The following is a 14098-nucleotide window of genomic DNA, read 5'->3' on the forward strand; positions in this document are numbered from 1 at the left end:
GTGTTATGTGAAAGCCGTGTACGTAAGGTGATGTGTGGGTACATGGGTTGTACGTGGTATTTGACCGGTTTAGGCTACTTAGACTCTTTCCATGATTTAATTGAAACGTCATATCATATTCTAAATTCTCATAGTCAATCTATTCTTATCTGTGTTAGTCTATCCTTACATGCCCTAAATGACTTGTTTAACACTTGTTCTACATCCTACTTGAATTGCTCCCATGCTTTATTTGAACTTGTTGCCCCTTTTATTATTACATGTTATCTCTTTCATTGTTGATTATCATTACTTGAAGTCATTGTACATGTTATCTCTTTTATTGTTGATTATGTTTATTTGAAGTCATTTTTACAAGTTATCTCTTTCATTGTTATTATTCTTATTTGAAGTCATGTTATCTCTCCCATTGTGAGTTATTTGTATTTAGTTCGTGGTTACACATTATCTTTCTCATGGTTGAGTTATTGGTGTTGAAGTTGTGAAAGTTGTATCACATTTAGGCGAAGTTGTTAATTGATGAGATATCTTTCTTGTTAAGAATTTTACATTCATTGTTATTATTGATATTTTTGTACACGTTGTGGTGGAGATATGGGCTATTGTTGAGGAAACTTTGATATTGTTGATTGTTGGCAAGTGGTGATATATGGGCATTTGTGGTGCGAGTTGTTATTGTGATGTGATATTGACGCTCATGGGGCGGTATAAGGCTAGGGGTTAATGTGCATGCCGCGGTATAAGGTGAGACTTATGTGCGTTTTGCTTGTAAGGGAATTACGTGAAGCCACACGGCGTCATAAGGTGGGCTAAAGTGCGTGTAGCTATTTCGGAAAAATTATTTTCAAAACTATTTAAATGTAAGGCTCACACGGCGGTATAAGGAAAGATTGTGATTGAAATTGAGAAATGTGAATATGAGACGGTACCTCGATTGTGATTCTTGTTATATACGAGGCAGTACATCGGTTGTGATTCTTATTGTATGCGAGGTGATACCTCGTTGTGATTCTTGTTGTTTAATCTTGTTGCAAAGAGTTATTGGGTGAGAACCCTTCTTGTTGTTTTGATATTTCTTGTTCTATTAGTTGTTGTCCGTATATGACCATTGTGGTTCTTCTCAGTTGTTTCATTTATGTTATTTCTATGCTTACAACCCTTTCATTAGCATGTATTGTCGACTTGTTTCATATTACATATTTCTTATCTTTTTGTGCAGATTCATGTACATCTGCTCGTGCCGGGCGTTAGTGAGCGACTGTTAGCTCCTTTACGGAGACTTTAATGTATGCTTGCTCAGCGGCCGCATGCCTCAGATTCACCTTCCTTTATCTTTACTTCCTGTTGTATTTTCATTCATACAGTGATGTAGTTGGCATTTTAGCTTACTATGTAGAGCTTATGACTTTGTTTCACCGGTTTTGGGAAAGTATTTGTTGAGATTCTATTTCGAGAGATTTTATGAGTTTATTAGACTTGTTTTAGTATTTCTGTTAATTATTTTTGTCAAGCTATTATTGAATGTTAGGCTTACCTAGTCGTAGAGACTAGGTGCCATCACGACATCTTACGGAGAGAAATTGGGGTCGTGACATATTAGGATGAGATCCTTGTGATTAGTTCATATGTTTTGTTTCTCCGTTATGGAATGGATTCGTAGTATGATACCTATGGGGAGTTGTACTTGATTTACTTGTTCCATAGTTCTCCCATGCGTTTCTTTTTTCATATTCAGTTATATTCGAATTGTGCTTGTTGGGGTTTAGATTGCAAGGTATGTGCCCAGGTGGCGTTGGGTGTAACTTGTTGATTGGGTGAGTGGTTATGAGATTTACATGTTTCTTACATCATTGGAAGTGTTGGGAAGGTTTAGAACATGGTTCTAGTTGATACGAGGTTGATTACCGGGCAGCTATTGTGGTTAGAATTATTGCTATGCTCATATGCGGGATGTGCTCCGTCATCTAGTTATACCGTGTGAGCATACTTATGGTTTGTTGCAGCTGGTTGAGGTTGATACAGGGTATATCTGAGAGGATCAGGTCTTTGGGGGATGATCAGATGCTGAAATTTGGTTCTAACCCTTATCGGTATGGGCGAAAGGAATAATCTTTAGTTGAGATATTGTTGTCGGGCCTATGTGGATTGGGGTTACTTGGGATCACCCGTGAGTATATGTATGGTGAGTTCATTCTGTGGTTTGATGACTTCAGAACGGTTCTTGGCACGTTCGAGGATGAATGTTTGTTTATGAGGGGGAGAATGTGACGACCCGGCCAGTCGTTTTGAGCTATAAAGTTCTGTTTGATGGTTTATGGTCTTGAGTAGCTTCGTATTATATATTTTGACTTGCGTGTACGGTCGGTTTTGGTTTTCGGGCGATTTGGGATTGATTTGGAAGATTGATCATTGTTTTAGAAGCTTAAGTGGTAAGAGTTGACCGGAGTTTGACTTTGTGAAGACGACTCCGAAATGGTATTTTTATGATTTCATTAGCTTCATATGGTGATTTTGGACTTAGGCATGTGTCCGGATTTAGATTTGGAGATCCGTAGGTTGATATGATGTTTTTTGGTAAAAATTAAAATGTTGAAGATTTGGAAGGTTGAGAGGTTTGAGCGGGAATTGACTTTGTCGATATCGCGTTTGGATTGTGATTCCGTGAGATGGTATAGGTCCGTTGTGTCATTTGGGACTTGCATACAAAATTTGAGGTCATTCTGAGTTGAATTGATATGATTAGGCGTGAGTGTTGGAAGTTGAAAGTTCATTAGGCTTGAATTGAAGTGCGATCCATAGTTTTGATATTGTTTGAAGTGATATGAGCCCCCGAGCATGTCCACATTATGCTATGGGAGTGGTTGGTATGATTGGACGGTGTCCCTGGGGCCTCGGGTGTGTTTCGGATGGGCTATGGGATCTGGTGTTCTTCATCGCGATCGCTGCTAAGAAGTCGCATTTGCATAGAGAGAATTTGGCAGCAGTCATTTTGTTCTTCGCGATCTCGATGAGGCGACCACGTACGCGAAGCTTGGAAGACTTTTTCTTTCACGTTCGCGTGCTATGTTCCGTGATCCCGTATAAGGATAGCTGGAAGGGGCATCACGAGATTTGTTATCCGCATTCGCGTGAGAGACACCACATTCACGTAGGTTGCTGGAGATTGTGAGTCGCATTCACGACTAGAGTATCGCATTCGCGAAGAATGTTTTGTGTAGCTGGGTGAGTTTTGTCTTCACGATCGCGAAGGTAATTCCACGATCGCGATAAGTAATACCTGGGCAGACTTATATTTACTCTATTTCGAGGGCTTTTGTTATTTTATCACTTTTTGAGTTAGAGAACTCTGATTTGGGTGATTTTGGAGGGGATTTTCACGTTTTGGATTGGGGTAAGTATTCTTGACTTAAATATAGTTATATTTCATGATTTCATCCTTGTTTTTATCATTTAATTAGTGATTTGAATTGGAAAAATTAGGAATTTTAGTAAAAACTTTCTAAAACATAAAATGATGATTTGAAGGCTGATTTGAGGTCGAAATAGGATGATTTTGATATAGTTGGACTCGTATCGGAATGCGTGTTCGAATTTTGTTGGTTTTGTCGGGTTCCGAGGTGCTAGTCCGGGTTTGACTTTTTGGTTTTCATTACAGAACGAAGCTTTTATACCGAGATTATTTCCTATGGCTTTTATTTATGATATTAAGTTATTTTAGCTATATTCGAGCCGTCCGGAGGTTGTTTCACACGGGAAGGACTTTTTAGAGTATTGATTTAACTTCTTTGAGGTAAGTATGCCTAACTTTGTGTGAGAAAAACTACCCCTAGGAACTGGGTTGATTGTATTATTTGAGTTATGTGAAAGACGTATGCGTGAGGTGACTAGTGCGTACTCGAGCTTATATGTGGTGTTTGACCGGTTAAACTCCTAAGATTCTTTCATTCATTAATTGAAATTGTCATATCATGTTATATCCTCCATGTTATGTTTACTCTTACATGCTTTATTGAAGTTGTTAGCACATGTTCTATCTTTTATTTGTCATGTTTACTCTTATTTGCTTATTTGAAGTTGTTACCTCTTTTATTGTTGAATGATTCTTATTTGAAGTTGCTATCACATGATATCCCTTATTTGTCGAGTTATCCTCATGTATTTAGACGTAGTTGCTATTTCATGCCATATCTTTCATTATTAGCTTATGTCATACACTAGAATTTGAAGTTGTCATTTCATGGAAATACCTTCAATATTGAGTTTATTCTTAAGAATTTAATTGAAGTTGAAGTTATTGAGATCCATTAACCTTTTCTAGTTCAAGTTGTTGTTAAATGGAGTATCTTTCATTGTTGAATTATTTTTCCCGTTTTATTTTGTTGTTATTGAGATTCTTGTACACATCGTGATTGAGCCGTATGCTATGTGTTATGGTGATATTACTATTGTTGATTTGGAAAGGTGTGGCCTTGGGTACTTGTGGTATGAGTTGATATGTCGTATTGTTGTGATGTTAGCACATGTGAATTTTTTGTGTGGTTTGATTGTTGCTATGCGAAGTATAATAGTGGCATCTCACCGTTATTGATTGTGCGGAGTGATACGAGTGGCTAATGATACATTGTTAGGGCAGAGTGATACTGTTGGCTATTGATATATTGTTATGTCGGAGTGATACAGGTGGCTATTGATATACTGTCCGGGCGGAGTGATACGGGTAGATATGTGTTATTGTCTAGGCGAAGTAATACAGGTAACTATTGTGTTAAATGTATGGGCGGAGCGATACAGGTGACTATAAGTTTTTTTATAAGTTTAAAAAAAAAAAATTCAAAAAAAAAAATATTTTCTTTCTTTCGAAAATTATCAAATAAAATAAAAAAAATAAAAAAAAATAAAAATTCAAAAATATTTTCTTTCTTGTTTAGAAGTCTTTATTTTGAAAATTTCGAATAAAAAAGAGAGAAAATTCTAAATCCAAAATAATTTTCTTGTAAGGAGCTTTTGTGGTACGATTTTCAAAAAAAAAAAAAAGATTGATGAATAAATTAGAAAAAGAGTTAGCTTATTTACTTTGTTTCTTGTATCCCCGAACTACGCAAGATCTGATTTATGCGACGTCATGATACGTAGGCAATCCTCATCGGATTCGATCATAGCCATTAAATAAATCGAGTGAAAAAAAAGAGAAGAAAGAAAAAGAAATAAAGGAGTGACAAAAATAACAAAGAAAAAAAAAATCCAAAAAGAGATCGCTTTGTCCAATTTGAAAACGAAAATCATGGAAAGTTTCTGTGAATATGCTGTCAAATATCGCGAGCAAGCCGCTAGGGTAAATCCTCCAATGGACGAAGCAGAAATGGTTAGGTTTTCCTACAGGCCCAAGAGGCAAACTACTTCCAGAACATGATGTCTACTATGGGTAGACCGTTCACCGAGGCTATCAAAATTGGAGAGATGGTCGAAAATGGTTTAAAAACGGCCCGAATCTTGAGTCATGTTGCCTTTAAGGCCACATCATATGCCGTTCTGAGTGGTTCAGAGGGTTTGATAAACAGAAATTAGAGAGATGATGAATTTGATCCGGCACTGAAGGTCATTGTAGCCATTGCCGAGATAGAAGAAAAGCCGAAAAACGGTCGCCAAGCCTGAAAGTTCCCCATCAGACGGGAGTTTCGGTAGCCAGTCTTGTTATCCTTTATGCGTTCAGATTATCTCAGAGTGTGATCCGGATGTTTTACTTTATTGTCTTACTTTCCGATATAAACCCTTCTATCTTTAAAATTCAAAAAAAAAAAAATCAAAAAAAAATCAAATGAAATTAATATTTCTTTGTCCAAGAATGTCTCTTTTCTTAATTTTGTCACTTTTTCTTATTCTCTTTTCAGTTATGTTAATGTAGATTTTAATAACATGACATGCTTGCGGACTTCATGCCAGATCTTAAAACACTGTCAGACCCCGAAATAATGAATCGAGAAATAGAATGTTTTGAAGACAAGGTTTGTAAGAAAATAAATAGAAAATTGGAACGAAGTTGAGAATCCCTCTCTTCGGATCATTGTTGAAGCCGAGATTGAGGATAAAGATTGGGTCAAGAACCGATTGGAACAATTGATACTGATTGATGAAAAATGATTGGTCGCGGTTTTCCACGGGCGGTTGTACCAATAAAGAATGGCTTGTGTCTATAGCAAGAAGGTACTGACCAAGAAATTTGAAATAGGACAACTCATTCTGAGACGTATCATCCCATCTCATAAAGAAGCTAAAGGAAAATTGGCTCCAAATTAGTCCATACATTGTAACGAGAGTACTGCAAAATGGAGCGTTGTACCTGGGTAACATCGAAAGAAATGTCCTTGAAACAACTGTCAATGCATGGGCAGTCAAAAGGTACTATGTTTGATCCTCCATAAAATATTAATGTTCTTCGGTTGGGATGACGAAGTCTTTCATTCTCGCTACCAGTGGCGGAGCCACCTTATGGGTAGGGCTGTCAAATGACACCCCTTCGCGGGAAAAAGTACACTGTGTAGCTAGGTAAAAAAATAAATTATATGTGTATATACTATGTATTGACTCCCCTTAATTTATTGGTATGTTTACTTTTATATATTTTGACACCCCTTAACGAAAATTCTGGCTCCGCCACTACTCGCTACCCAAACACCATTAACCCTTTTGTAAACCCTTTGAGTCGGTTACTCTTCTTTGATTACTCTCTTTCGAACCTGAAAGTGTTATTAAAAAAATAAAAAAGGAAAAGAAATGAAAAATTAAAAAAAAGAAAAAGAAAAAAAAGGGGAAAGTGAAAAGAAAACAAAACAAAACAGAAGAAAAAACAAAAGAAAAAAAAGAAACAAAAGTTCTTGAACTACGTTCGACTTGATTCCGAAATGATACGTAGGCAGCCTCTCTCTGGGGTTCAGTCATACCAACATAAAAATCTACATTCCTAAAAAAAAATAATAAATTAAAACTGGGACAGATGTTACAATTGGTTCGACGATGGATTCGCCTGAAAGGTTCCAAAGTTGTAATTCAATTCAAATCCTTTTTACCCAAATCCTTTTCAAGTCCTTCCGATCAATCAGCGAGAATGTTCAAGAATTGGAGGATACAGTTACTTGGATCTGATATAACCAAATGAGAGAAATAAAATAAGAGAGTCTTATTGGTAAAAACCCTCACGGACACCGTAGGGCGATGACGAGAAGAGAAAATAAAAATGAGAGTCTTGTTAGTGAAAACCTGCAAAAGACACTATAAGGCGATGGTGAGAAGAGAAATGAGGGAGGTCAGCTGGTGAAAACCCGCAAAAAGCACTACTGATCGAAAAGAGGATCTTCACATCCATTGGCATCGACACAGTCCTGGCAAGGTTTCTCGGTTTCGAGGGAAAAGTTGTGATGAATTGCTGAGAGTCGGACAATTTACACAGATCAGGCATCCAGTCCAAAAAACATGTCATGTTCATTGAAGTCCGCATGTACTCCTAGATAAGTCCTTCTTTAATTTCTGTTCCCCGAAAAGGACACCTCTTGTTTAGACTCATTCTCCATTCCATTGTTATTTTTCTTTGAATCCCTTTCGGTATAACTTCGTGTAAAAATAAAGGCAAAAAAAGGATGGTAAGACCAATTACAGGGCTCTCGTTTGAAGCAAACAGATACTTTGAAAAGGCACCCAACCTCGGTAAGGGCATCAAGGCCACAAACTGACCACCACTTTTAAAATTCACAATTTTTCTTTGTTTGGAGCAGGAATAAAAGAGTGCAGAATGGCAATTCCTAAAGGACGAATGTCACCAAAGGTAAGTTTCCTCAAAATCTTCACTTTCCTTTATTTTTAGCATGCATCACTACTGCTCATACCTCTCATTTTCGTAGCTTAACCTAGGTAGAACCTTTTCACCTAGGGGGATCCAGCTTATAGTTCCGGGTAGAAGTACTCTTCGCTCAGGTTGTTTTACATAGCTTAACCTAGGTAGAACCTTTTCGCCTAGGGGGATCTAGCTCATAGTTCCGGAAAGAAGTACTCTTCGCCCAGGCTTGTTTTACGTAGCTTAACCCAGGTAGAACCTTTTTTCGCCTTGGGGGATCCAGCCCATAGTTCCGGCTAGAAGTACTCTTCGCCCAGGCTTGTTTTTCGTAGCTTAACCCAGGTAGAACCTTTTCGCCTAGGGGGATCCAGCTCATATTTCCGGGTAGAAGTACTGTTCACCCAGGATTGTTTTTCGTAGCTTAACCCAGGTAGAACCTTTTCGCCTAGAGGGATCCAGCTCATAGTTCCGGGTAGAAGTACTCTTCGCTCAGGTTATTTTACGTAGCTTAACCCAGGTAGAACCTTTTCGCCTAGGGGGATCCAGCTCATAGTTTCCGGGTAGAAGTACTCTTCGCCCAAGCTATTTTTCGTAGCTTAACCCAGGTAGAACCTTTTCGCCTAGGGGGATCCAACTCATAGTTCCGGGTAGAAGTACTCTTCGCCTAGGCTTTTTTTTTTGTAGCTTAACCCAGGTAGAACTTTTTCGCCTAGGGGGATCCAACTCATAGTTCCGGGTAGAAGTACTCTTCGCTCAGGTTGTTTTCCGTAGCTTAACCCATGTAGAAACTTTTCGCCTAAGGGGATCAAACTCATATTCCGGGTAGAAGTACTCTTCGCCCAGGCTCGCTTTTCGTAGTTTAACCATGGTAGAACCTTTTCGCCTACGGGATTCATTTTCATTTCATTAATAGAGGGCACCAATCCCTAGTTACATTTCTTTTCCGTAATACATGGTGCCATCCCCTAGTTACATTTCCTTTCAGCAATACAGGATGCCATCCCATGACTACATTCTTTTCAGTAATACAAGGTACCAACCCCTGATTACATTCTTTTTCCGTAATACAGGGTACCAACCCCTGGTTACATTTCCTTACCAATATCAGGGTACACCAATCCCTAGTTGCTTTTCTAACATAAGGTCTCCACTCTCTAGTTTCTTTTATTTTAGACATATGGTTTCCATTCCCCAGTCTTTTTCTTTTTTCGGGGTACACCATTCCCGACCTTTTATTACTTTAAATAAAGAAGTAGTTTAAAATTTTGTTACAATAACTCACGAAATTTTTCTAGTGCAAACTGGGGCAGGAAAATTTCGTTCGTTTGTTTATTTTATTGTCTGAGTAGGTTTTACCTCGAGGCACAGGATTCGAGATGACCAAAAGAAGAAGTCTCACTTCAGAATAAAAGAAAAAGAAAAAATAGGTGAATCCAAACTGCAAAAGTAGTTGAAAAGATGTGAAATGCTCAAGACATGACTGAAGCCACGAGCATTGGAGTCCCGTTTTGATTAGAAGAAGCTATAGAACAATGAACTAGCACCTACATCTAGCGAGCATCAAGGTTTAGATCAGAGTCTGCATGAAGTACCATTCAAGACTCAAGATCAAGTTTCAAAAGACTCATTGATAGGAATCTTGTAACTTATAGCTGATAAGCTTGTTTATTTTCTTTTTTATTTTGATATAATAGCAGGACCGTAGATCGGAGCTTCGACAGAACCTCACTCGATTCCTCAACTCATCATTCTACCATTCTCCTTGAACTACACGTGACATGATTCCCCTATAACCCGGGATATGTAGGCTGTCCAAAACCAGGACTCGGTTACACCCTATCTTTTATTTCTTTTCATTTTGAATAATGGTTTGGTTAAAAATTAGTCACATGGCTCACATAGTCTTTGCCTGAAAACTCTTCATGTTTCCAAGCAAAGAGGGGCAGCTGTGAGCACCTAATTTTTGACTATACTTGAATTTATACCACATTTTACTATGTAAATATTTTTAGAAATTTAATATATATATTTTTTAGCTTTGCTAATTTTTTTTAATATAGGGTAAGAATTAAAAATAATTTATTTTAAAATAAAATAAATTAAAATATAAACCGAAAAAATTTAATATTTTTTTAAATTTTCGGATGGGAATAAAATAATAGAAAAATTGAAATTATGGAATAAAAAATTAAAAGTAAAAGTCGGTGGAATTTTTTTTTAAAAAAAGTAAAAGAAAGTGGAAAATTTAAAAAATAAAATTAAAAGAATGTGGAAGTTTAAAAAAAATGAAAAGTAAAAGAAATATGAAATTAAAAAATAAAGTAAAGGTAGCTGAAAATTTAAAAGAAAGAAAAGTAAAATAAGTGGAAAATAAAAAAAAGTAAAGTAAAATAAGTGGGAATTTAAGTATAATAAAAGTAAAAATTTGGAAATTAAAAAATAAAAGTAAAGGAAAGTGGGGAATTATTTTTTTTCAAAAAAGAAGAAAAATGGGAAGTGAGAATTCTTTTTAATTAAAAAATTATAAAATAATAAAAAACAATCTGAAAAAATTCCAAATTTTTTTCTATAAATATAAGAGAAATGTGAGGAGAGAGGGAGAGGGAGAAAGAGAAAAACAAAGGAGAGAGGATGGAATTGAGAGAAATTATTTTTCTTCTTCTACGCTAAGGGTATTTCTACTTCTGTCATTCTTTCTTCGTCTTTCTTTCAAATAAATCCAGCAATTCATCACCCATAACCCAACAAAAAATACTTCAAAACTGTCACGCCCCGAACCTAGGAGCGAGACAAGCACTCCGTGCCTCACCTAACCTGGCATACCAAATTGCGACTAAGGGACTCTGAACACATAATGTCATACTTTGGCCATGGGGCCACCTTGCAAGACAATTTGCGAAGCAAAATATAAAACTGAATGGAAACTAGCACTAACTAAATATCAATATAAAGCTAGGCCGACAAGGCCGTCATAGCTACTACAGCTGACAAACCACCAATTTATACAAACCCAACATACTGCACTAACCAACAGGATATGCCTACAAGCCTCTACTGATAGATGTACTGTGATCGGAACAGGGCCCCGACCTACCCATAACATATATACAGATATACATAAGATGTACACAAAACTCTAGTCCTGGCAACTCCGAAAGACGTGGAGCTTACCGATCAGGCGGAACTCGGAAAACACCCACTGAGGAGGTCTACCCGTCTGTCTGTCTGAACCTGCACGCATGAAATGCAGCGCCCCCAAAAAAGGGACGTCAGTACGAAATAATGTACCGAGTATGTAAGGCAATAAAATAACTGAAATCTGAAACTGAACTGATAATATGATAACTGAAATTAACTGGGAGTCAAAGATGATCTGGAGATATACTTACCTGCTGATACTGACTCAACTCCTTCAATATAGTAAGTAAAATAATTGTACGGCCTTATAAGGCTCGGTATATATAACTGCTCTGCCATAGTAGGCTCGCTTATAGGCGCTCGGCCATACTAGGCTATGTATCTCGACCATGCTGGGCTCGCTCATAGGCGCTCGGCCACAGTAGGCTCGGTATATAACTTTCCATCTGATCAGTGGTTGCCCAATAGGGGCCTGCCCATCGATTATAGCTCGATGGTAATGAAAATACTGTAATATTGTATATATAGGCTTGCTGCTCTCTTGACTGAAAGAAGACAATACTAAAATTGAATATAGAGTCTCGATAAGGAATAATATTGTAACTTATGAGACTAGAATAGTGTGAATAAATTCATGAATATGAACTTCTCTTTTTGTCTCATTACTAACACATGTAGCTACGAGATCATGCCAAAATGAAGGAAGGCTTAGCCTTAACATACCTTATTACAATCTTTTCAATCACCAAGTTGAACTCACCTCTTCGCACCTTAATCTACAAGAATGATAATAATACTATCGTTAAGTTACGAAAGGTACAACTATCGCACAACGAACGACAAACCTATTTTGTATTAAAACGGGCAGCATCTCCCCTATAATATGCCCTTCCTCCAACTTCAAGATAACACCAACAATACAAGGACAGAACAATAACAACATATATACATCATTTTCCAGCCCTATATACACCATCAAATACTACAAAACAGCCCAACACACCCCAATCTCTTCGTACACAAAACGACCACCGTAGTAGTGTCAAACGACCCGAAAATGTTATGACGAACGACCAGCCAACCACCCTACATTTATATGGTGTTTATAAACCCCCTTCCTCCTCCAAAACTCCACAAAATAGTAATAAAACACGCAGCCCAACAGCAACACAAAACAGTCCACAAAACAGTCCGCTACAAGTGAATAACTCGAACTCACGGCTTCCGATCACCATCCCGTGAGTTCTTACAAGTATAGAACGACTTACCATGAATTTACAGAAGAAAAAATGGATGAAATAGAGCAGTAAACTCACCTTATTTGTTGGATAACTCAGCTCCTATCTTGGTTCTTCAAACTCTAAGTTTTACCTCCAATTGGAACTTGAAAGGGAGAGAAAATCAATTAGGGTTTGTGGGAAATTTTTGGGAGGATTCTTTGCAGAGCTTATGTCTGGTTATTATGCTCTATTTTAAGTCTAATATATGAAGAAAATAGGCCCTTAAAAGGCCTCTTTGGACGACCCGAAATGGCCCATTTTTGGGCTTTCATTTAAGCAAGTAGGTGACACACCTACTTGTCACCTAGCAGCTTGTGCAGTATCGCAAAAATGCACATATCTCTCTACTCCGATGTCGTATTGACAAATGGTTTAATGCGTTGGAAAATAGACTCATAGATCTTTAATTTGATGTGTGGAACACACCATAACTCTAAGTATATTGGGAGAAAATTGCAGTTACATTTGACCCAAAGTTTCAGTAAAACTTATGAATGTAACTTGTGATGACTTTCATCGACTTTTGTTCCACAACTCGCTTGACTTAAAAACATAACACACGGATGTAATATGACTAATATAAATCATAACATAATCTCTTTATCATGTTAATCACCCTAGTCTCACCCCAAAGGTACATGTTATAACATTCCCAACTTGTCGACTTTCGATGAAACATTGTTTTATTTAATTGCTTTAGCTTCTGAACTGTCCAACCCTCTTTGTACTTGTTGTTCATGATCTTCAATATTTGTAACCTCAGAGGTAACATGATTAACTTACTTTATATACTTTTAAATATTATCTCATTTTTTTTGTCCTACATTAGTTTGCTTACGACGCATTTTTACATACGAAAATATAGGGTGTAACATCACTCCCCCTTGGGAACATTCGTCCTCGAATGTTTACTCTTGGAGACTTTGGAAACTTTTTCCAGAGTATCCTTCGTACACTAGGTTAAAACCAACCTGCACGTAGCCAGAAACATACTATGCATGCCACACATGGCCAATCTTTATAAATAGCAGCAATTTGCCTCTGACATAATCCTGTCTCGTAGCCCTGCTACATCTGGAACACACAAACGACCCTTGTATCTGAGAACCCCATCTCCCTTGAGCTCTAACAATGGCTTCTTCTGCTGCGGAACTCGCTCTCTCAACTCGACCAACTCTGGGTCCTCGTACTGCCTTTCCTTGACTTCAGCTATGAGGGATGATTTTGCAGTGTTTTGGATTACAACTCCACCATCCTCAGAATCTACTAACCGAACCCCCAACGAAGCCAATTGATGAATATCTCTAGCTAATTGTCTTTTCTCGGGCTCTACATGTGCTAAGCTACCCATAGATCGGCGACTTAAGGCATCTGCTACAACATTAGCTTTCCCTGGATGGTAGAGAATGTTAACATCGTAATCTTTCAATAACTCAAGCCATCGCCTCTGTCGCAAATTCAACTCTTTCTGCTTGAAAATATATTGTAGGCTTTTATGATCAGTAAATATATCAACATGAACACCATATAAATAATGCCGCCATATCTTAAGTGCATGGACAACCGCAGCTAACTCGAGGTCGTGGGTCGGATAATTCCTCTCGTGCTTCCTCAACTGCCTTGAAGCATATGCAATTACCTTCCCATGTTGCATCAGGACACATCCTAACCCGACACCTGATGCATCACAATACACGGCATAACCCTCTAGACCCTCTGGAAGTGTTAGAACTGGAGCTGAGGTCAACTTGTTCTTAAGCTCTTGGAAACTCCGCTCACAAGCCTCTGTCCATTGAAACTTAGTTTCTTTCTGTGTCAACTTCGTCAATGGTGCCGAAAGGGAAGAAAAACCCTC

Source organism: Nicotiana tabacum, chromosome 9, assembly GCF_000715075.1.
Source record: "Nicotiana tabacum cultivar K326 chromosome 9, ASM71507v2, whole genome shotgun sequence".
In the NCBI taxonomy this organism is placed as follows: domain Eukaryota; kingdom Viridiplantae; phylum Streptophyta; class Magnoliopsida; order Solanales; family Solanaceae; genus Nicotiana; species Nicotiana tabacum.